The sequence below is a fragment of the Esox lucius genome, chromosome 2 (genome assembly GCF_011004845.1).
Source record: "Esox lucius isolate fEsoLuc1 chromosome 2, fEsoLuc1.pri, whole genome shotgun sequence".
Classification (NCBI taxonomy): domain Eukaryota; kingdom Metazoa; phylum Chordata; class Actinopteri; order Esociformes; family Esocidae; genus Esox; species Esox lucius.
Window position 1 is genome coordinate 980,054 of NC_047570.1, and position 25,660 is coordinate 1,005,713.

The 25,660-nt window shown below is 40.1% G+C and overlaps 1 protein-coding gene across 6 annotated transcripts in view; it reads right to left on the minus strand.

Moving 5' to 3' along the window:
• The window catches only part of LOC105031116 (protein kinase C-binding protein NELL1), a 781,285-nt gene that overhangs the window by 582,592 nt on the left and 173,033 nt on the right, over positions 1-25,660 (minus strand). Inside the window, exon 2 of one of the 6 annotated variants that reach the window (XM_034296583.1) lies at positions 11,376-11,452. The exons of the other annotated variants lie outside the window; for them this stretch is intronic. The gene's annotated coding sequence lies outside the window, so the exon portion shown is untranslated. The remainder of the gene's footprint in view (positions 1-11,375; positions 11,453-25,660) is intronic. 6 annotated transcript variants of the gene reach the window in all.

Genomic DNA, 25,660 nt, shown 5'->3' on the forward strand with positions numbered 1-25,660 from the left:
CTGTTGAATTTCAGTGACTAGGAAAAACTCCCTAAGAAGGCAGAATTTTAGGAAGAAACCTAGAGAGGACCCAGGCTCAGAGGGGTAACCAGTCCTCTTCTGGCTCTGCCAGGTGAGATATTAAGAGTCCAATTGGAATCATTAATACATTTATCTGGGCTAAATCCAGAGTCTATTTAAAATTAGACTAGGTCAGAAGTATGACCAGATGGACAAGGACAGGGACAGCATGGACCCCCCAAACAAGGTACTCCGCAGGCGTGGACCAGGACCTCATGTCCTCCTAAAGTTTAAAACGGCAGAAGACAGGGAAAATTCAGAAAATGCATTCATCATATCAACAACGATTTATAGTGGAGAAGGAGAACTTTGTGGGGAAGGAGAACTGACCCAATCCCCAGCACAATAGTATAGCAGCGAAAGACCTAGGAACTGAGACCCATTATCAGCAACCATCACCCCTGTGTTTGTTAATCCAAGTTGATCATTTTAAAAGACAAACTTGATCATATCAAGCTGTCAAGGTGAAGCACAGGCAGGACACGAGGTGCAGAGCAGTGGAAGGCAGTCATTCCTTTTATTGATACTCAACTTGAACCAAAACAACAAACGGAGAGGTACACCGTTAACTTACGCAAGCACACAAACAATGATCCAAAAGGGCAACTTAAATAGGGTCCCCAGTTAGAAGCAACGTGGGACAGCTGCCTCACAGGAGACACTGGAGGCTTTGGGCGGGGGACTGCCACTGCAGGCACCGGGTGGGGGGCCGGCAATGGAGGCTCTGGGAAGGGGGTCAGCACTGAAATCAGTGGGCATGGACAGGATGCCAGGTTGGGTATTGCCTCCTTGCCCGCTGACGAGTCCGGATACTTCTTTATCATAGGGCCTCAGGCATTCCCTTCACATCTGCCTGTGGCACTCAAAAGCCTCTTCGTCCTCCTCCACTGCCGCAGTGACTCCCTGGTTGTGGGGTCTCAGCGCCAGCCAAGCCCTCCACCACCTGGTTTCCCCCTCCAGAGGCCGGATGAAGAAGCCCTCTGGTGGCCGCTCGATCCTCCAAAGTTTGGGGCTCCTCAAAGAGCCCCCACATGAAGGAAGACCATGCCAGAGAGGTGCGCCTCCTTGGAAAGGGGTTCCTTCTGTTATGGAATTTCTTTAACTAATGCACATTTTGAAATGTCTGTTTTTCTATTCCCTGGTATGTAACTCTGAATTATATCAGTGGAATATTGGATCCTCTGACCATCTGTTAATCTGCCTAAAGCAAGAGGGGATTTGGGTAACACCCAGGACAGGAGAGAGGAAGGGATAAGGGAACAAATGTTGTCCTTAGAGAATGAATGAGCAGTCTTACCACACCCCTTTTACCTGTATAAATACAGTGACTGTTCTATGTTTTCCTCAGAGAATCCTCACAGGTTTATTCTGTAAGCTTTTGACACGCCTCTCCTTGCAAGTTAATTAAACCTCTTATAGATGGTATTACCATAACACATCCCTCCGAGGAGTTCCACCATAGGCCAGCTCCGCTTGGTCCTTGTTCAGTGGTCCCTTCAGTCAAGGTGAAGGGCAGAAAGGACAAGAGGTGCAGAGCAGTGGACGGTTGTAATTCCTTTTATTGATAGTTAATGCTGGTACTGATAGAAGGGTGTCAGAACACACAGTGCATCGCAGTTTGTTGCGTATGGGGCTGCGTAGCCGGAGACCAGTCAGGGTGCCCATGCTGAACCCTGTCCACTGCCGAAACCTCCTACAATGGACATGTGAGCACCAGGACTGGACCACAGAGCAATGGAAGAAGGTGGCCTGTTCTGACAAATGATGTTTTCTTTTACATCACGTGGATGTCCGGGTGCACGTGCGTCTCTTACCTGGAGAACACATGGCACCAGGATGCACTATGGGAAGAAGGCAAGCTGGCAGAGGCAGTGCGATGATTTGGGCAATGTCCTGCTGGGAATCCTTGGGTCCTGCCATACATGTGGATGTAACTTTGACACATAGCACCTACCTAAGCATTGTTGCAGACCATGTGCACCCTTTCTTGTCAACGGTATTCCCTGTTGGCACTGGCCTTTTTCAGGAGGGTAATGCACCCTGCCATAAACAAAAATGGTTCAGGAATGGTTTGAGGTACACAACAACGAGTCCAAGGTGTTGACTTGGCCTCCAAATTCCCCAGATCCCAATCCAATCGAGCATCTGTGGGATGTGCTGAACAAACAGATCTGATCCATGGAGGCCCCACCTCGCAACTTACAGGACTTAAAGGATCTGCTGCTAACGTCTTGGTGCCAGATACCACAACACACCTTCAGAGGTTTTCAGAGGTCCACGGGTGAGGGCTGTTATGGCTGATCGGTGTAGTTACTTGGCATCATGTTCTAACGACTATCTAACAGCACTATCAATGTCCCAAAACATCTCAAAGCTACAGACAAAGATATAGTCCAAACTTGGCTTTCTTTTTTATGTCATTCTGTTGCCTAAGAGTTCGCCCTGTGACTAAATAGTTGTCACCTGATGCTGATGTGCCTGTCTGTTATCTCCTTGTGTGTATCTTATGTCATAAACTTTATTTTACAGACCATTTCTCCATTTCCCCTCAAGGGACTTTTGTCACTTGCCAGGCCCCAACCTAAATATGAATTTGTTGTTAAAGAGTAACTTTCACCCTTCATTTCAATAATAGCATACTCCTTCAAACATAAAAAACTACTGTTTGTTGCTCATAAATATTCATGGATACACGTTTTTTATACCCCATTTCTGTTGCTGAAATCTCAGTCAGTGTCTAGCTGGCTCCACTGATTGGGTAAAAGAGGGAGAATGACAGCAAGTCCCTACAATCAAATAACTTTTGCTACTAAATGTGAAGTTGAGGATGACTTCCCACTAGAATCCCCCAGTTCAACAGATGGCCAAGACCGAGCCGGCTCAGAACCTGATACCGCTGGAGTCGAGGCTGAAGCCATTTCCGAGTAAGTAAAGAGCACTTGTCATATGGTGACATAGAATTTTACCGAAAGTCATTAAGGGCCATAGCACTGGGATATGTTCTTCTGACATTGTAAATAGTTTAACCTAACTTTAACCCCTGATTTGGCCTGAAAACCATGAATATTTGAAAGTAAAACTAGGCTGAAAGGGGTAATCTTCTTCATATTGACAAAGTCTATTTGGCAAGTGTAGTCCTGTAAATATGGCCTATGTGTTGTATATGGGTCCACACTTTCATTGCCAAATAAACAGTTTTCAATCAAAATGGGAGAAGATCACTGTTACATGGTGTTTGGAAAAGAGGCATAAATTCAATAAGCTTAAATAACTAAATTTGTCTTAGCTTAAGACAAGGACTGGCGGGAGTGAACGCTGGCACGGTTGGCTGCCCCTACTCTCCGAGGCCTCCTCTTATTTAAAAAAAATCATCTGACTATGATCTCTCGCTTCCTCTACTAACCTTTGCAAGGTTGTAATCTGATCTGGCAATTTTTGGCTAACGATTTGACTATCTGGTGTGTATGCTTGGACTAGCTTATCTGTTACGTACCGCCGGGCTCCCGTTCCTCACTGGGCTGTTTTCCCTGCCCGGAGCCCTCATTTGGCTCAACATCATCTCCGGCAACAATGTGGATTAACAAGTTATTTGTATGGTTCCTGCTCACCTGGACTGCCCTGTCTTTCATACTCAATCCAACAACAGCGGTACTCCAATACACAGCTGCTGAGCTCCTGCAACTAGGTTTCCACCTTTCTGTTCCACCATTGGCATTACATCGTTGTCTGGACATTGTTTGTCATTCCCGTTTGAAGTATATCCATCTTGGTATATACCCAACAAAATTATCACATCGACGACTCCAAACCAATACAGGTCTTCAACTCATGATTTTAGAAACAAATTCAGCACTTTTCTTACCCATGTTTGCTCACTTTCCCCTAACATAATATTGTTGGGGGATTTTAATATACATAGGGATAATATCAATAATGCTTATACAAGGGATTTTACATCTTGCCTTGAGAGTTTTGGATTGGAGCAACATATCAACTTTCCCACTCACGCCAAAGGTCATGTTATGGACTTGATATTCTGCTCTGGTGTTACTCCAACTGGTTGTACTGCAGATTATCTTCCCATCTCTGATCACATGTTAATATCTTTTAATATTACCTTAACACTGTCCAAAATAAAACTGCCACATGTCATCTCATTCCGTAACATTAAGGACATTAACTTAAACGTCCTCTCTCGTCATAACGACTGCCTCCCCAGTATAAACTCTTTATCCACCCCTGATGAACTGGTTTCTCACTACAATGATGGACTACATAATATTTGTAATACTCTGGCCCCTTTAAAGACCCGGACTGTTTTCTTTACCCATTCTGCCCCATGGTTTACATCTGAACTACGCCAGATCAAAGTAAAAGGTTGTCGCTTGGAACACCTTTACAAGAAAACTGGACTCATTGTGCAAAAAGAAATGTATAAGGACCACATTTTAAATTACAAGGACGCTCTTTCAAAAGTCAACTCCACTTATTATGCAGGTTTAATTAGTTCAGGTGAAGGAAACGCCAGAGCCCTGTTCTCCATGGTCAACAACATTTTACGACCACCAGACTCTCTATGCCTATTGCACCTCTCTAATGTCATTTTTTAACGCCAAAGTTCATAAGATCCACCAGCTACTGACAAATACTACCTTCCACAATCTGTCTCTCTCAGGTCTCTCAGCCCCTCTTTCGCGTGCATTTTCAAGTTTCATGGTTCCTTCTGCTGCTGAAACATCTGACCTTATTCAAAAGTCAAAGCCAACTACCTGTTCTCTAGACCCTCTACCTACCACCCTGGTAAAAGCCTGCTTACCCTCTCTCTCCTCCCTAATAACTACCATTATACATTCTTCTCTCATCTCTGGCACTGCTCCTTCACATCTAAAATCTGCTGCAATAACTCCTATACTTAAGAAACCTGGTGCAGATCCCAACAATTTCAATAACCTCCGTCATATTTCTAACCTGCCTTTTCTATCTAAAATCCTCAAAAAACAGGTGCATCTCAGGTTCATGCACACTTGTCTGACAATAACCTCTATGAAGAATTCCAATCTGGCTTCCGCCCCTGCCATAGCACTGAAACAGCACTGGTAAAAATCACGAATGATCTTCTCATGGCAGCTGACTCTGGACTATTAACCATTCTCATCCTCCTTGATACCATCTCTCATAACATCCTCCTTGACAGACTACTCTCTATTGGTATAACTGACACACCTTTGCACTAGTTTAAATCCTATCTCTCTGGCCGCACTCAATTCATCCAATTCAGAAGTTTCAAATCACATCCATCTCCTGTCATAACCGGTGTTCCCCAGGGCTCTCTCCTGGAGCCCCTTCTGTTTATCATCTATCTACTTCTTCTTGGTCATATCTTTTGTAAATTCAATATCCATTTCCACTGCTGTGTGGATGACACCCAGCTATACGTGTCAACTAAACCTAACTCCACCCTCCAACCCACCTCGCTCTCTGATTGCTTAACGGAAATCAAATCCTAGTTTTCCTGCAACTTCCTCAAACTTAACAATGACAAAACTGAGGTTGGCAACCAGATCCACTCTGACAAAACATGACAGTTTCTCGCTTTCCATTGATAACACCTCAGTTTCTCCCTCCCCTCAGGTTAACAGTCTGGGTGTCATCCTCGACAGCACACTCATTTCAAGCTCAGATTAATAATGTCACCCGGTCTGCATACTTCCATTTATGTAACATCAATCGTCTAAGTCCATCTCTCACACCCACTAGTACAGCCATTCTCGTTTACACCCTGGTTACATCCCGTATCGATTACTGTAACTCTGTTCTCTTCGGTCTTCCTCTCAAACTTATACAAAAACCTCAACTGGTTCAGAACTCTGCCACTCGTATCATCACCAGAACATCTTCTATTAATCCACTCCAGTTCTTCAGCAGTTACTTTAGATCCCAGTAAAATACTGCATTGATTTTAAGATTCTGCTCCTCACCTTCAAGACAATTCACAACCTCGCTCCTCTGTACCTCACTGACCTCCTACTCTCAGGACTTTTTCTATTCACCTCACTGTACGTCCTGCTATGGGGTTTAGAGCCTTCAGCCGCTCTGCCCCTCGTCTCTGGAATTCTCTTCCAACAGACATCCATAACATGAACTCACTTTGCATTTTCAAATCCCTTCTGAAAACTAAACTTTTCACACTGCCATATCTAACATGATCACTTTCCATCAGCACGATTCATCTGTTTTTAGCATTGTTCTGTTTGTTTTTTCTTAATTGTGATTTGTGTTTTGTACATTGACTTTGAGTGCTTAGAAAGGCGCCAAAAAATAAAATGTATTATTATTCATTATTATTATTAAATGGAAAGCATCTTTCACCAAGACAGTAACTTTCTTCAACTTTGATTTGGGGTTTAATAAATCTATACAATAACAGATAAGCCTTAACCACAGAGAAACAGGACTGGTGGAATTCAATAAAGGGTATTTGTTTTCTTTGGTAAAAATCTATTTCCCTTTTGTAACGGCCGATCACGGCCAGTGCTGTGCCAGTCGTTGTAAATCTATGTTCTGTGTGTTTCTGTTCGGGTGTATCTGTTTCTATGTTCTGTTTAGCTTCCCTTAGTTTATTGGTTTTACATGTATTATCCACCCACCACCCATCCCTCATAAGGTTCTGTTATTTGTTTAGCTCCTAGTTAGTGATTTTTTGTGATTTTGTTAATTCAATTAAATGTATCCTTTAAATGTTCATGGATTGTCTCTATGTGCATCTGTAGTGTAAAGTACATACTGTTGAAAAATGAAAGGGAAAACCAAAATAATGGGTGTGTGGGCCACCACAAGCTGCCAGAACAGATTAATTGTGCCTTGGCATATATTCAGGCATGTATCAGTCTCTGAAACTCAACTGGAGGGATAGAACACAATTTTTTCCAAAGATATTCTCCCATTTGGGTTTTGATAATGGTGAAGACACCTTGGTTCAAAATCTGCATTGGAGTTCAATTGGGTCAAGATCAGGGGCCTTGTGTATCAATCTTGCGTACGTTGTCATTCTAAAGAGACAAGTAAACCCATTCCATGCCAGGAACCCCCCCCCCCACCAATAGCACAAAAGCCTCATTTATCCAGGTTTTGTGTTTTAATTTGTCATCATTCTGCACCTCAATCTGTAAACCTCAGAACATACACCAATCAGCCATAACATTATGACCATCAGGGAATACTGTTGCCATGAAAGGGTCTGCAACAATGCTTAGGTTGGTGGTACGCGTCACAGTAACATCAACATGAATGGCAGGAGCCAAGGTTTCCCAGCAGAACATTCCCCAAAGCATCACGCTGCTTCCGCCGGCTTGCCTTCTTCCCATAGTGCATCCTGGTTCCATGTGTTCTCCAGGAAGAGAGACGCATACGCACCCGGCCATCCACATGATATAAAAGAAAACATGATTCATCAGACCAGGCTACCTTCTTCCATTGCTCCATGATCCAGTTCTGATGCCCATTGTAGGAGGTTTCGGCAGTGGACAGGGTTCAGCATGGGCACCCTGACTGGTCTGCGGCTACGCAGTCCGAAACACAACAAACTGCAATGCAATGTGTGTTCTGACTCCTTTCCATCAGCAGCCAGCATTCATTTTTTCAGTAATCTGAGCTACAGTAGCTCGTCTGTAAGATCGGACCACACGGCCAGCTGTCGCTCCCCACCTGCATCAATGAGCCTTGGCCGTCCATGACCCTGTCACCAGTTCACCGCTTTTCCTTCCTTAGACCACTTTTGATAGATACAGACCACTGCAGACTGGGGGCACCCGACAAGGGCTGTAGCTTTGAAGATGCTCTGACCCAGTCATCTAGCCATCACAATTTGGCCCTTGTGAAAGTCGCTCAGATCCTTACGCTTGCCCATTTTTCCTGCTTCTACCACATCAACTTTGAGGACAGAATTTTCACTTGCTGGCTAATATATCCCACCCACTGACAGGTGCCATGATAACGACATTATCAGTGTTATTCACTACACCTGTCAGTGGTCATAATATTATGGGGTATAACTACATATATTGTTAGATATCAAGTGGAAATGTACTTGAGGCCAGTAGGGTTGAATTTACACTGACATTTTAATCATTAAGGTGACACCTATACAGAGTGACTTACACAAAATGGATTTCAGGCATTTAGTACCTACAGTCCCACACAAAAATTATGTTACAGATGGTCGAGCGGATGAAGAACCCAATTGTAAGATGATTGGGGATGATTAGGTAGCCGTGATTATGTGAGGGCGAGAATAAAGTTCTGCTGGACATCTTTTCTGCCTGGTATTCATGTGATTTATTCCTGTCACTGATTAGCCAGAGTTGATTCATAGATGGTGTGCCAGATTTGAATCAGTGTCTGATTAAGAGGAAAAAACTGGACAAACCCTCAAACTATGTTGGCCCTGGTATTGAATAGCCCTGCTTGGGGCATGGAGCTGTTTTCTATTTCTGCCAAACCAATAGGATCTGAATTCTGTGTTGGATGTAAAAAAGGAGTAAAAATGGCCACCTGAGGACAGTTTATTTTATATATATTACCCTAAATCTAGAGCGGTTCCTATTATAATGACATAGGTATCATTTTTAATGTATAACATGACCCAAATTCCTCCCCCTTTCTCCTTCTCCTCAATATCTATCTCTACATAGGAGACAGATTTGGTTTTAGCCATGTAGATCGAGATACAGTATAATGTGGCTTTGTCAACGCACTCCTGTGGGACCTTGAAGCCCTGCTTCTGCTGTCAGACCCATCTTTAATTACTTTGCCTGAATAATGACCTTATCTGCTGATATAAGCTCCTATCCTGGTAACTGGGTGATATCTGCTTTGCCCTAGCTACTACATCTGCAAATATATGCTGTGATGGAGAGGCTGGTGTGTGTCTCTATGTCTGTGTTTGTGCAGATGCATGTAAATCCAACATCACTGTGATATAAACAGCTTTGCTACCTTTACTGTCTCTGGCCTATTACTGGGCTCCAGCCAGTGGTCCTCTGATCGCAAACACGTAACCTAGTTAGCTATGTAGTGAGCTTACAATTTTTTTCCAATATATTATTTCAGCTGCTTGACAGTTTGAGGTCTCCTTTTTCGTATTTTTCATTTCAGAACGCGCCATATGTTTTCAGCCCATATGGAAAATAAATATATTTTTGTAATGCAAAATGTATGTAGAATGTATGCTGAATATATGTCAAATACATTTAACTTCATTCAAAATACATTTCCGGTATCAAAATGTATTTCACCTTTTATTCTGAAATGTATTTAAAAAAGTATACATACATTTATCTTTATTCAAAATACATTTCAGGTATCAAAATATATTTCATCTTTTATTCTAAAATGTATTTAAAAATTTATACATACATTTATCTTTATTCAAAATACATTTCAGGTATCAAAATACATTTCATCTTTTATTCTAAAATTTATTTAAAAATGTATACATACATTTATCTTTATTCAAAATACATTTCAGGTATCAAAATACATTTCAGCTTTTATTTCGAAATATATTTGAAAATGTATAAATACATTTCAGTTTTGTCCAAATGTATTTCACCGTCAACAATGCTCTCATTACAATTGTAATGTATTATAGAAACTACATTACAAAATGTATTTTGAAGCCCATATAAAAATGCATTTTTACATGAAATGTAATTACCGATGTATTGATTATATCACATTTAGGTGTTCAAACACATTTTATAGATGTGTACATTACCAAAATACATTTCATCTTAGTCACAATATAGTGTAATGTACTAAGGTAAACTTGGTAATACCACTACTTGCCTCTTCTATAGACCTAATCCTGTTTGGAGTAGTGGTTAGTGTGCCTTACTGTGGAACATAAGGTAGCAGGTTTGAAAAACTGATTTGTCAATTGTCCTGTATATATAGACATGCATGTTAAAAATGCATAAAATATTTTTTACAAATATATTTAAGTGACCAATTTCAAAAAAATTTACATATATTTACCAAATCTATTCAGGAATATATTTTCCAAATGTGTTGGGAAATATATTTTCCAAATGTATTCAAAAATATATTTAAAATACATTTATTTTCCGTATGGGAGTGGTTGACAGGTCTACTCTGGTTTCCAGATAGGCCAGTTTAGCACATGGGACCCTTTTGTTACGGAGCCATGCTGTTGTAATACGTGCAGAATGTGATTTGGCATTGTCTTGCTGAAATAAGCAAGGCCTTTCCAGAAAAAGACATTGTCTGGATGGCAGCATATGTTACTCCAAAACCTGTACATATTGTTCAGCATAAATGTTGCCTTCACAATGCAAGTGACCCATGCCATGTGCACCTCCATACTATCATGGATGTTAGCTTTTGAACTGTGCACTGAAAACAAGCCGGGTGGTCCCTCTCCTCTTTAGCCTGGAGGATGCGGTGGTTCACAAATATTATTTCAAATATTGATTTCTCAGACCACAGTCCACTTTGCCTCAGTCCATCTTAAATGAGTTCGGGCCCAGAGAAGGCAGTGGCATTTCTGGATCTTGTTTATATATGGTTTTGTTTTAACTTGCATTTGTGGATGCAGCTACATTCTGTGTTCTCAGACAATGGTTTTTGGAAGTGTTCCTGAGCCTATGCAGTGATGTCTCCTACAGAATCTGTTTTTAATAGCATGCCATCTGAGGGCCCAGGAGATCTGTACCAGGGCTACACGGGTGATTTATGCTAATATTGGCTCTAGACTTTACTGTTTCAACTATACTTTTGGTAATAAGGACATAAGGAGGGGCTCAGGTGGGGAGGGAGGAGTAAAATATCAACGCGATTAGGTTGTGAAAAATAAAAGGCGATATTTTTCTGCCAGTAAAATAAACGATAATGCCATGCTCAATTTGTTTAGAAAGAAAAACTCCAACTACACTTGTGAGCCACGACACTGAAACTGTAAGCCAGTGTATTCATTGTTTAATAAGTATTTTGTCAAAACTATCTTCCTTTAATAGAAGGATTTGGGAGAATCCTGAGGTAATTTTGTGTTATCATCAGTTCTGCAGGCAACATCTTGGTCTCAGCGCACCTTTTGTCTATTGAGTCAATGGCATCGTACCACCTTCAGTCGTTCCAACTCTATTCGTTGTGAGTCTTTGCTTGCCTGTACTGTTGCTTTATTTTCTTAATTTTATCAGGGATCTGTTTGTTAGATCGGTTGAAAACCATTATGGGAAGCCTAAGACTAAGCAAATGATACACATCGCTATTCAAATTGCAGCACAAAACACGTCAACCTGAAAACCTTGCCCAAAGTCCTAAGGTCCGGGGGCTTGGCACCAAGTAAGAGCTGGGCTACTCGGCAATGGTCCGTCTGTGGAAACAGAAACATTTCTGGACTTTAGGGTAAGACACCAGTGTTTGGCACCAGTGGAAATGAGGCGTAAAATGTCTCAGTTTCAACATTAATACAGTGGGGCAAAAAAGCATTTAGTCAGCCACCAATTGTGCAAGTTCTCCCACTTAAAAAGATGAGAGAGGCCTGTCATTTTCATCATAGGTACACTTCAACTATGAGAGACAAAATGAGAAAATAAAATCCAGAAAATCACAATGTAGGATATTTAATGAATTTATTGGTAAATTATGGTGGAAAATAAGTATTTGGTCAATAACAAAAGTTCATCTCAATACTGTTATATACCCTTTGTTGGCAATGACAGAGGTCAAACATTTTCTGTAAGTCTTCACAAGGTTTTCACTGTTGCTGGTATTTTGGCCCATTCCTCCATGCAGATCTCCTCTAGAGCAGTGATGTTTTTTTGTGGCTCTCACTGGGAAACACAGACTTTCAACTCCCTCCAAATATTTTCTATGGAGTTGAGATCTGGTGACTAGCTAGGCCACTCCAGGACCTTGAAATGCTTCTTACGAAGCCACTCCTTCGTTGCCCGGGCGGTGTGTTTGGGATCATTGTCAGTAAGTAAGTATTTGGTCACCTACAAACAAGCAAGATTTCTGGCTCTCACAGACCTGTAACTTCTTCTTTAAGAGGCTCCTCGGTCCTCCACTCGTTACCTGTATTAATGCCACCTGTTTGAACCTGTCATCAATATAAAAGACACCTGTCCACAACCTCAAACAGTCACACTCCAAACTCCACTATGGCCAAGACCAAAGAGCTGTCAAAGGATTTTATTTTCTCATTTTGTCTCTCATAATTGAAGTGTACCTATGATGAAAATTATAGGGCTCTCTCATTTTTTAAGTGGGAGAACTTGCACAAATGGTGGCTGACTAAATACTTTTTTGCCCCACTGTATGTTGTCTTTGTATTATTTTCTATTGAATAAAGGGTTTAAAGTTTTTGGGAAACAGGGTTGTAATTACATTACACATGACCACACACACTGACCTCATCTCTGCTATTCCCAGACCCCAGAGTTCTTTTTCCTTTCTCCCAAACCTCATCTCTCTCTCCTCTCCCCTACTAGAAACTTATCCATCTCTATTGTCCTCCAGGACACTCCTAAAAAACACAATCCCTCTTTCATCTCCTCCTTCAAGATCTAATCTCGCTCTCCTCCTAACCAGGGAGTCAGGCCAGCTGGTACTGCAGACTGCAGGGTGTGGGAGGCTCTTTTAATGACACACTCCATCACACCTGGCACAGCTAGACATAAAGGAGACTAGACACAAGGCCATAAAGGAATGATCATGGCTTGGTTTGACCGGCACTACCCTCTAGGAATCCAACGTCAGGTGTATATTTTGAAACTGAGTCCAGAACATATGCAAATCAACCCTAACATCATGCTGACCTGAAAAGGCATGTACTGTACTTTACAAATAAAAAATTATGAAATTCCTTGAAACTATTTAGTTTTTGGAATAACACACTGGTGTAAACCAGATCAAATACTGTGAAATCTGGTTTTCCACAATGTAGCAGGGATATGTCATTGGGATTAGGCAAAATATAACAATTTATTACTGGACATACTGGATAAAAACAGAAAATGAATAATATGCTGTGTTTATTAAAGATATGAGGTTTGGATGACAAACCTGTTTGGGAAAAGTTTTAAGATAACCAAAGGATTAATGTAAACAAGATAAAAGATTCCACTCTGAAAATCAATATTAAGGTTGCCTCTAAACTCATGACATCTTTGATCAATGACATATCAATGACATAAAATCTGATCATTTCAATGGGTATGAGAATCAACTAGAGCATCAATACAATGGTTTAGTGCTACATGATGTAATCTATGTGACAAAGTGATTAGGGGGGCAGTAGCCCCCTTGTATATGGCAGGGGGAGGAGTCATTAGTTGACAGATTGCTAGTGCAGGAGGAACACTTATTGATCTTTTTGGACTTGTTCTACTGCAGTTGATCATTGATTCCAGACCTGAGGGGGCCACATGTAATTATTATTATTGTGCTTTCTGTCAAACGAGAGCTTAACAATGGATTATGGGTAACCCAGCGAAATAAGTAGATCTCCAAAATTGGGCCTTTATCAATTTAGCGTGCAAAGAACAGTTCCCTGTGGAACTCCCCTTATTGGGTTCTCAAGGACAACTGGTTACAGATGATCATTTTGTAATTCATTATGTTTGATCTCATTATTATTATTCATGGTGTGCACCTATATTATGTGACCCATCCAGTGCATTGATGCTGTAGAAATAAAGTAATGAAGCATGCTTGCTGCTTTAAAGAACATAACTGTGACTGTCCTTCACAGGAAATAAATCCCCACACCTTGTCTACCACCAGTCACACTGCAATCACATGCCACATTACAGTAACGTGTGTCCATTATGTGCATGCACAAGCCCATGAACCCACTGCCTGTGTCACAGATGGTGTGGCTTTCATTCATACAATACACCTTTATCCCATGTAATGCCTCTGCTCTCATCCAAGCAAAGCAGAGCCCTGTTCCTCTCAGATGAGCTGGTTAGCAGGTGAAGATAAAGCACCACATAGGCCTCTTTAAACCCCAATGATTTCTTTAATGAACCCAAATGCCATTCTGTGCCTGCTTGAGGCAAAAGCTTAATGTCTATCATATTACAACCATTATGGAATCTTTCAGGTGGGGAATGTTCCAGTGTGTTCTCCAATGTCTTCTATCCCTCATTAACTTAATGCTTGTAAAAACAGACAATGCTTTACCACCTAAGTAGAATTGTGCACAAATATGCAGATGGATGATGAGAGTCACTTATATGGCCTTGCTGTTATCCTCTTCACTCCTGTCCAATCCATAGCTGGCAAGCTATTTCTACACAGCGTAAAACTCAGTAAACTTCAGCAGATTTCAGATCAGTCAAACTGCTTCAGTTTAGCTAAGTATGCCTCAACCCATTCTGGTTTAATCAGGCCTAGCCCAATTTACATCACAACCATTGAATAGCACAATCAGCAGCAGCCACATTTTCAGCAAGCTAATATGAGTTCAGTGCAGCTCACAGCAGGCTAGCATGTAGATGTGCTGATGTGATGCTGCCTGCATCCCTGAAGGCTGTTATGTTTGTGGGTGTGTGGGTGTATGCGAGTAATGAATGGGAATTCAGTGTGATAAAAGGCTTCCCCATTCATTCCACAGTGCTTGCACAAAGCATATTTCCCCGTGTTCAATAATCAATGATAGGTATACAGTTTACCAATGGTCAGGGGTTTACTCATTTCATTCCCGGACATGTCCACTCAAATTTACATGAAAAATCTAAAATATTAAAAATATTCCCAAAATAAATAGTGCAGCAAAACTTTCATCCAGGGTACTGATGTTCACAACAACTAACACATTTCAATGCATGAATTTTGGTCTGTATGTATAAGCTGCTTTTTTGTAATTGTCACATCCATCAGTCCTTCAAAAGTTCAACCAATATGAGCATTGTGTCCATTAAAAAAAAACAGTCATGTACTGGATAGGCTCTGATAAACATCTTTATTATCAGTCAACAACTCCCATTGATAAAATCAAACCACTTACCCTCCACAGATGAGAGCTGACACTCTCACACTCAACACTGGTTGTTAACATCAACAATTAAGTTACAATACCACACTGAGTGTTAATTTCTCTCTTTCTAAAACAGGGGTTGAGAGAGTGGTGAGAGAAAAGCAGAAAAAAATAATAAGCAACAAGAAAGAGATTTTGTGGGACAAAAATAAAAAAGAGAACAGAACAAAGCGCTTGAGGAGTTAAGAGGCACCACCTTGGTTCGGGCCCCACAGCTTCACACGTGCAGAGGAGACGGGAGCTCCTTTCAACTCAGAACCTTGCTTGAAGGAAAGGTCTTCATGTTACAGTTGTAGATTGCACCACACTCTCTCTGTAGGAGGCAAGGAGGAGTACGTCCTGCATTTTAAATGGAACTCGGTCAATGGAAAAACACCAGGAAATGTGATTATGTAAATAGCCATGAGCAAATGCTAATTTGAGCCAATAGATAAGATATAAACTTGTGCTTATTATTTTTATTTCTTTACATAACATTTATTCAGTGAGGAAGTAATATTGAGACAGATAAATATATCACTAGAACTGCCAAATGCTTACGCCAATTGGCATTTGAGTTTGTAATAAAAATAAAACTGCCATTTTAAAAGCTACACCTCCTCTTTCTATGAATTTTCTTAATAGGTGTATATTATTGTTCTGTTGTCAAAATTCTAAACTGAAAAACAGAAAACTATTTAGAGACTATTTACCTGTTTTTTTTACCCTGTTTTCCGACTTAATCCACCAACAGAACACGCCACTTAGTGTTGGTACCAAAATGGTACCCAGGCGCTAATAACCCCTCACTGAATATATGACGTCAATGGATGAATGCCCGATACTCCTAGTTGAGATGAATGATCAGACCTAGGTTGAATTTGAATGAACTTACAAATGAAATACAAGATTTCCATTACCATTCAAAAGCTTAATTAGGGTCTTATTGAATCATTATACAAATGATATAGGCTACATTACCATTTTTCAAAGAAGATTCAGCTTATTGTGTAGGCTAAATCATCAAATGTAAATCTACAAATGTATTATTGTGTAGGCTAAATCATGAAATGTAAATCTACAAATGTATTATGCTGGAATTATGCTAATTCCAACAATATCGCTTTGGACCACATCTTTTTCTATTAACGCTTCCCGGTTTTTGATAACTTGTTCATGTCAGCTATAGACAAATCTTATATGCCAGTAATCTAGGAGACTGGATCTATGCATTGGCCTTGAAATCAATAGCCCCACTACAACCCCCAGGAGAAACCTGCAAAGATGCACCGTTCATATAGTCAATTCTCTGTTCATTTTACTGAAGGTTACGATTCTACAAAAGTATTAGGCTAAATAGTTATTCACTAAACGAAATACCAAGACATTGTTTACCAGTCACCAATTACCAATTCAACAAAGGTATTCCAAGTTACTGTTTTATTTTAGGAGGAGAAACTAAATCGCACACACATCCTATTGTCACTCTTTGAATTTTCTCTGCTTATATGTTACTGAAGATTCTAGAAATGCATTAGGCTACATAATTATTCACGAAACGAAATACCAAATATGTTATTTTTTTGACTATTCTATATACACTAAACAAAATTATAAACACAACACTTTAATTTTTGCCCCCATTTATCATGAGCTGAACTCAAAAGATCTAAGACTTTCTCTTTGTACACAAAACTCTCTGAAACGCCTTTGGAGTCAGCTTATGGTAGAGAAATTAACATTCAATTCATGGGCAACAGCTCTGGTGGAGATTCCTGCAGTCAGCATGCCAATTGCACGCTCCCTCAAAACCTGCGACATCTGTGGCATTGTGCTGTGTGATGGAACTGCACATTTTAGACTGGCCTTTTATTGTGGCCAGCCTAAGGCACACCTTTGCAATAATCATGCTGTCTAATAAGAATCTTGATATGCCACACCTTTGAAGTGGATGGATTATCTCGACATAGGAGAAGTGCTCACTAACACAGATTTAGACAGATTTGTGAACAATATTTGAGAGAAATAGGCCTTTTGTGTACATAGAGAAAGTCTTAGATGTTTGAGTTCACCTCATAATAAATGGGGGTAAAAACAAAAGTGTTGCGTTTATAATTTTGTTCAGTGTAGTTTAATGACGACCCAGTAGATGAACTGATGTTCTGGCTGGATGCTGATGCTACGGAGGACAATGTCCATGCTAATAGGGATGATTTGTATGCTAATGACACCAAACAACGTTCGGCTCTGGCACATACTGGGGGTCTGAAAGGCTTGGCGGTTCTAGTGATATTTTGCTAGAGAGACCTGAATCAGAAGAGCAGCCACCAATTGGCAGGGGTGGATAGTAAAGTGCTACAAGTACTTAAGTACATGTACTTAAGAAAATTATTTTAGGAAAAAGCATTTTTACAGTTACTTTCTGTGGTCTGTAGGCGTACTTTTAATAGCTAGCTACAGTAGTAGAGATGAAATGGTTCACCAAACTCACAGTTCTGTACGATACGACTTGTATTTAGATTTTCCACTTAATATAATAGTAAACATAGGTGCTTTGAATTCCCAGGAGCATATGGAAACAAAGGGACAAAAAAAAAAGCCCAGCAGTGCCTGCCTTATAAAATGAAATAAAATAGTAATTTTAAACAACTTCAACAAGAGTGCATAGCCCAGCAGCATATATCAATATTAAGTCACACATCAGTGCCTTACAACAAAATATGACCACTTGAAACACTTCCAAAGAAGAAAAAAAATTATTGGTACACATGAAAATACATTGTCTATTTTCCATGTATTACAATAAATAAATGTGTAATCATGTTACTCGTATTGCCATCCAAATAAATTATAGTCAATTAACTGAGCCTGTTGTATGTTATGTTGTAGAAGTTATATCCACCACTCGTTGGCAATCCCTGTTATAAGTTACAGTGAAACATAAATGATCCCGGACGGCAGACCTTAATTCTATTGGGGCTTATTCTAGTTCTGACTCGCCAATGCTTGCCATGTTGCTCTTTTGCATTTAGCTACCTGCTAATTCCTTCATAAGCTAATTGCTGCTACGACGGTCTCTTAGCTCTGTTCTCACTGGAGTGAAGTAACTAACGTGTGAGGCATACAACTACGAGATGAAACAACGTTCGTTTTTAAAAATATTTTCCCAGGTTGTTTCATACACCATTGCTCTATGCAAATTACAGTTCGATTTTTTAGAATTTAATTCCTAGCCATAATCCGAGCATACCGAACAGTGCACCACTGACCTTGTACCAAATGGTTCAATACAATTCACGTACCGTTTTACCCCTACTAGCTAGCATTAGATAATTTCAAAAAATTATTGAGGAAGCTTTGTAATTTAATTACACCCTTACATTAAGCTAGTTAGCAAGACTGAATTTAAATAATAACACAAATTTGTCCTCCTTGTCTTTCCTTACCGAACTAGACTAAAATAGTATCAGCTATTTTAGTGTAGGGTTTAGTCCAGGGTGGTTTAGGATAGAAAGTAATGCAACTGTCTAAAGCAAGTATGTGAAGAATAGAAGTCAATGCAAATAGACTGACCAGTTAGAAAGATTAAATGGGGAATAGCTCCGTGACTGAACATTTTTGGAGAAAAATTCTATTTGAAACATTGACTTAAAACATTAACTGCAGATCCCTCATTCTCATGAAACAATTAAAATACATTGGCAGTAATGATTTTAAATACAAAACTAATTTAGTAATATAACAAAATATATTAATAAATATAAGATAATATACACAAAGATAGGAATTAATAATTTTTGCAATTTATGCTGATATTCTCATTACCGTAATGTGTCCAGCTCTGTCTGGATGTATGTTATGTTGAAATTTAAACAGAGAAAAATGGAAATATTATGAATGAAAATAAATAGATGTTCTACTAGATATTTTCAAATGACAGAAAAATTATTAACTGAATATTCATGTATAATAATAATGAAACATTTTGGAAAAATTAGGTGTCACCGACTGATGTTATCATCCTCCGCAACATTTCTGAAGCACTGTTTCCACACACAGAGAATTTTTTATAAAGTTTGATTTTGAAGGAAGCAACACCTCTGCCAGTACATTCAATATGGCTACCAGGTCAGCAGATTTCTGTTCAGTTAGAAGTTGTACATTCTCTTGTCAGACTATGTACGCGAGAGTACTGATATTCATTACCGATACTGGTATTTTTCGGCTTTTAGAAAAATGTTGCTATGAAAATGTGCTTCATTATTGTCTAATCATGTACATTAAGTAAAAATGTGCTTAGTCATCATGGCTTCTCTATTGTTAGTGAAATAAGTTAGTTAACTGTTGATCATTTGCTTTATGTTCTGTTTAAATGCAGACAGTAAACAAGTGACATAAAGAAAGCTTTAGTGAAGGCAAAATTCTGAGAAATTTACATCAGCCCAGAACTGCTGGAAGAGTACAGAAGGAAGAGAGAGGTTAGGGGTTGGACAGGTCACAGCAAAAGTAATTAGCATATATGTATATAGTCTATAGGGAAAGTTATTTGTGTCTGGCCATTTTAAGCTTGTAATCGAACCCACAAAAGCTGATGCTGAAGATACTGACTAGTCGAAAGGCCAGTTTTTTGCTTCTTTAATCTGCACAACAGTTTTCAGCTTTCACAACAGTTTTCAAACAGAATACTATCACAGGCAAATCATATAAACCATATATTCAATCGAAAATTGTGCGAAGACAACATATCAAATGTTGAAGTTGGGAAATGTCTTTCTTGAAAAATAAATGCCCATTTTGTGTTTCTCCAAAAACAGTAACATTTCTCAGTTTCAATGTGTGCCTGTCCTATATCAAGCAAGAACGGGGAAAGAAATACTACAAAGGAGACCTTGAACTGTTGAGCAGCTGAAATTGTTGAGATAAATGAAGTTTAAATAATGCTGATTTAATAACCATGTATTCTTATGTTTTTGTTTTATTAAATTGTATGCTGCAGCCAGGATAGGGAAATATGATTGAATACAATAACCATAAAAAGTTTAGAACTCCATACATTACACTCAGCCACACTCACTCAGACTTTACACCTGGCCCAGATAGAGAGACAGGATTAAAACCCCACAATTAACATACAAATGAAACTGCCCCCTGTACAGCACAAAGAGACCTTCTGTCTCCAGCCCCCTGATGATCTAGTCTAGGTTAGGACAATAGAATGTAAATTACTGTAAACTGGTTAAGATTTCACACCTGTATGCAAAGAACCTGTTGATCTATGACCGAGAGTTGGAGCATGTCCTCCTTCATGGGATAGCGAAAACAAAGAGATTCGTCCAACATGTCACCATGCCAACGAAGAGCCAATAAGGATGGGTTTTACTCACGAGAGTGAAAAGTAACCGCCCCTGTGGCGGGAGTATTAAAACCAATGTTCGATCTTGATTCGGGGCGAATATCTTGTGGAAGCTCGAGGGTTGAGCAAATATTTGACCGCTGCAGTGTATTTCATGTATTTTGACTTATCAATTCATATTAATAAATCTTTCCATTTCCATTTGTACCGGAGCCTCGTCCTTCTTCAGAAATTCTGGTACACGTAAAATTCTCAACAAAATCCTATATGAAGTAAGAATGGGGAAACATTTCACTTTCAAATCTACAGCAACTGGTCTCCTCAGTTCGCAAATACTTAAAGATTATTGTTATAAGAAGAAATTAACAACTGGTTGTTATGATATGTAATAAACGAGTCACCTATTGCCACCCTGCTAAATGTAATGTTGGGGTCATGGGGCGTGTTCAAAGGCAGATAAAAAAAAGACATGGCTGAAACCTACAACAGGTCTCGTGTCTCCTCATTAAAACACATCATAACATGGTGTCAGAAGTAAAGTACTAACCAAAATATAGCGAAATAAGTGTTACGAAAATGGAAGGACTAAAGCCACCTGCAGGACTTGATCTACTGCACGGTAATTTGTCGAAAAACTGGAGGAGATTTCGGTTTTGAGCTGTATCTAGACGCGACGGGAGGCGCTAGCAAACCAGCCAAGGAAACGTCCTCACTATTTCTGCATGTAGCCGGTGAAGAAGCGGTTGAAGTGTACAATACCTTCACGTTTGAAGAAGACGCTGATAAACATAATCTGTCAAACATAATGGAGAAATTCAAAGATTACTGTAACCCGAAAAAGAATATAACCTACAAGAGGTATACGTTTTTCACGTGTGTGCAAGGGGACATGCCCATTAGCCAATACATTACAGAACTAAAACTAAAGGCAAAGTCATGCGAGTTTGGACTGTTGCAAGAATCTCTTATGAGAGATCGAGTTGTCTGTGGAATCATGTCAGAGGCAATGAGAGAGAGACTTTTAAGAGAAGTTGACATTAGTCTCGAAAATGCTACTCAGCTGTGTATCGCGTCAGAAGTGACAAAAGCTCAGATGAAGCAAATGCATGACGAGGATCACAACGCACACGCCTCTGCACGTGAAAGCAAGCATGTTGATGCAGTGAAACATAAGCAGACACGCAAAAACGAGCAACAAACTAAATACAAACCGAATGAAAAAGACAAAGCAAACATTTTTAATTGCAAAAGATGTGGAACAGAGCATGCATCACGCAATTGCCCCGCCTATGGCAAACAGCACAAGAACTGTGATAAAATGAACCACTTTGCAAAGATGTCGAAGAAAATGCATGCGGTTGATGATGACGTAACAGATCAGAGACCTAGTCTGTTCGTTGGTGCAGTACAAACGCAGACAGGGACAGATGAATGGACAGTTGACTTGAAATTGGAGCGCAATTATGTCATATTTAAACTAGATACTGGTGCGCAAGATAATGTAATCCTGTACATCCTGCTGCAAAGAATTGGAAAGAAGAACATCCTAAAACCCACAAATGTGAAATGGTTCCGAGAGTTCATCCACCTAGGAAAATTCTAGTGACCCTAAGAGAGAACTTGAAAACAGAACTGAGCAGAATGGAAAAAATGAAAGTAATAGCGAATATCGAAGAGCCCACGCAGTGGGTCAACCCCATTGTGATTGTGGAAAAGTCTAATGGGAAATTAAGAATATGTTTAGATCCTCGAGATCTCAACACAGCCATAAAGAGACAACACTACCAGCTTCCAACAGTAGAGGAAATAACGAGCAGACTCTCAAACGCCAAATACTTTACAGTGTTGGATGCAAGTTCAGGTTTTTGGCAACTCAAATTAGATGAAGCCAGGTCTCGCCTTTGCACATTCAATACTCCTTTTGGCCGCTTCAGATTCCTCCGACTCCCCTTTGGGGTAAACTCAGCTCCAGAGGTTTTTCACAGGACGGTGAAGCAACCTTTTGAGGGAATTGAAGGTGTTGAGACATACATCGATGATCTTTTGATCTGGGAGAAACAAAAGCGCAGCATGATTACAGACTGAGGCAAGAGTTAGAGAGAGCAAGGGTCAAGAACTTTAGCTGAATGAAGAGAAATGCACGATCGGCTTAGAGGAAATCAAATATCTTGGTCACATCTTCTCAAAGGATGGTTTGAAACCAGATCAGACCAAAATAGAGGCTGTCAGAAAAATGCCCACATCTGAATGCAAAAAGGATGTGGAGAGATTTCTAGGTATGGTCACTTACCTCGCAAAGTTCATTCCAAACATGTCACAACATACAGAGCCATTGCGTGTACTTACCAGAGATGACGTTGCCTGGCAGTGGGAGGAGGAACATCAGCGTGCATTCAACAAATTGAAAACAATGCTCACTGAGGCCCCCTTGCTCAGATATTATGATGTCAGGTTACCAGTAACACTTTATGTTGATGCATCTAAAGGTGGACTGGGTGCTGTTCTACTTCAAGAAGACAAGCCAGTGGCGTATGCATCGCGTGCATTGACTGAAACAGAACAGCGCTACGCGCAAATAGAAAAGGAGATGTTAGCAATCGTTTTTGGAGCAGAGCGTTTTCATCAATATGTTTATGGAAGAGAGATAGACGTACAATCTGACCACAAACCCCTTGAAGCGATAATGAAAAAGCTGTTGAGCAGTGCTCCAGCCAGAATACAGAGACTGTTAATGAGATAACAAAAATATCAAGTGAACGTGAAGTACAAGCCAGGTAAGGAGATGTATATAGCAGATGCATTATCCAGAGCGTACCTACCAGAGACCGGCTCTCCTGATAAAGAAGTAGAAGCTCAGGTGCATATGGTAATGTCAAACCTACCTTTATCAAATGAGAAACTAGATGAATTCAAGAAGGAAACAAAAAAATATGTTATTCTGACAAAACTCACAGAGACAGTGCTAAATGGATGGCCTGAAAGGAAGAGCCAAGCAGCAAAAGAAATACAAGGATACTGGAACTACAGAGAGGAAATCTCAGTTGTGGATGGAGTTTTGTTCAAAGGAGAACGGCTCATAGTTCCAGCATCGATGAGAGCAGAAATGCTAAAGCAAATTCATCACAGTCACCTAGGCATAGAAAGCTGCAGAAGGAGAGCGAGAGAGGTGCTCTTTTGGCCTGGAATGTCACAAAGCATAACAGAGATGGTAAACAACTGTGATGTATGCAGCGCACACCAGAAACGGCAAACCAAAGAGCCATTACATCCACACAGTGTTCCTGAAAGACCCTGGCAGAAAATAGGTGTTGACTTGTTTACTTTTGACCAACACGAGTATCTACTCTTAGTGGATTATCACTCCAAATTCATTGAAGTGGAGTGGCTGAGATCAGATACAAGAGATACAACAGTCATTACCCATCTGAAGTCACAATTCGCCAGACATGGAATTCCTGAAACAGTAATTTCAGACAATGGGCCACAGTTTAGCTCACTTGAATTTCAAGCTTTTGCGAAAGAGTGGGAATTCACTCAGAACAGTTCAAGCCCCCACCACGCACAATCGAATGGAATGGCGGAAAGAGGAGTGCAGACTGTTAAACATATGCTGAAGAAGGCAAAGGCTGATGGAAAAGTTGTTACGTCAGAGTTGTTGAAGCCTTGCATGGTAAATAACCCGGTACAGCAGTTGTTAGAAAGCAGACAAAAGAAGCAGAAGGAATTTTCGATCAAAGATCCAGACCTCTTCAGAAACTTCAGGATGGCGACAATGTAAGAATATGGCAAGATGGCACATGGAATCCAGCTGAAGTTACTGGACTTTATGAGCAGTCAAGATCTTATGTTGTCCAGACACCTGAGGGGAAGGTGTACAGAAGGAACAGAAAGTTTTTAATGAAAACAAAAGAACAAAGGGATACACCAAGGAAGGACGCGGAGAATCAAAATGTGACTCAACAAAATGCGTGTGATGACACAGAGGAAAAACCTGAAACGGACACTCAAACATGGAAAAAATGTCAGTCCCACCGAGCTTTCAAGTCTGCCTGTGAAAACTGCAAGTGGACGAGTAGTGACAAAACCAAGAAGGCTTATTGAAGAGTAATTTTTTATTTATTTTTCCTTAAGTTTAAGCAAGGTCACAGTTCAAAGGACAGTGTTATGTTAGGCAGTGCAGTGATACACATTTGTTTTGTGATGTTGGGGTATATACGAGGAGAACTGAAGTTCTTCTGCAGTATGTTTAAAAAAAATAATAATAATTAGAAAAAAAAAGGGGGGAGATGTTATGATATGTAATAAATGAGCCACCTATTGCCACCCTGCTAAATGTAATGTTGGGGTCATGGGGTGTGTTCAAAGGCAGATAAAAAAAAGACATGGCTGAAACCTACAAAAGGTCTCATTAAACACATCATAACACTGGTAAACATTTCTGTCCCAACTGGCTGGCATCAAATTCAAAATGGGCATTTTTTTTGTGTATTTTGTCATCGTTAAAGAGACCTCCCAACATGTTGTGTTGTAGTCATATTTAGGAGTCTATCATTGACAGAAGCTCCTAGCACACCTTCGTGCTATAGTGTGTCTTACAGTATACTTAGTGTGCTTTTGGACTAATTGGGAGGACATTGAATCTTGCTGATATTTAACTATGTTTTGTATTGTAACTTTATTACTTGATTGGCATAAATTGTAATAGTTTGGAATATTAATTACTATGGCACTCCTCGTTCATCTTCACACTCAAGCTCGTAGGGCTACTGATAATCACACACACATACGTAAGTCCAAGTGACCAGACTTGACATCCCTGAGTTCTGGGTCTCTGAACAGTCTTGGTGGTCCCAGGGACACATGCATCCCTGGTATTGAGACGAACTGCATTGTGGGATTGTTGACGTACTGTACTCTGCCTGCTGTTACCTACCTGGCTACCTGCCAACATTTTCAGAATTTACTCTATATAAACTAATTGGTCAAAATTCTATTTTATGAGTTTTACCAACGCAATATTTATCGGTTGACCTCTTACTCAACTTTTCTACACCGGGACTCTTTTTGGACATAATTAATGGAACTACTCACCCCTGAACACCCGAGGCTAAGTATCATTACAATGCCTTATCACTGTAATTGTTGTAGCAACAACACGGAGGAGAATGTTTGTCTTCAGTTAAAGATAGCAGAGTTAGAGGCTC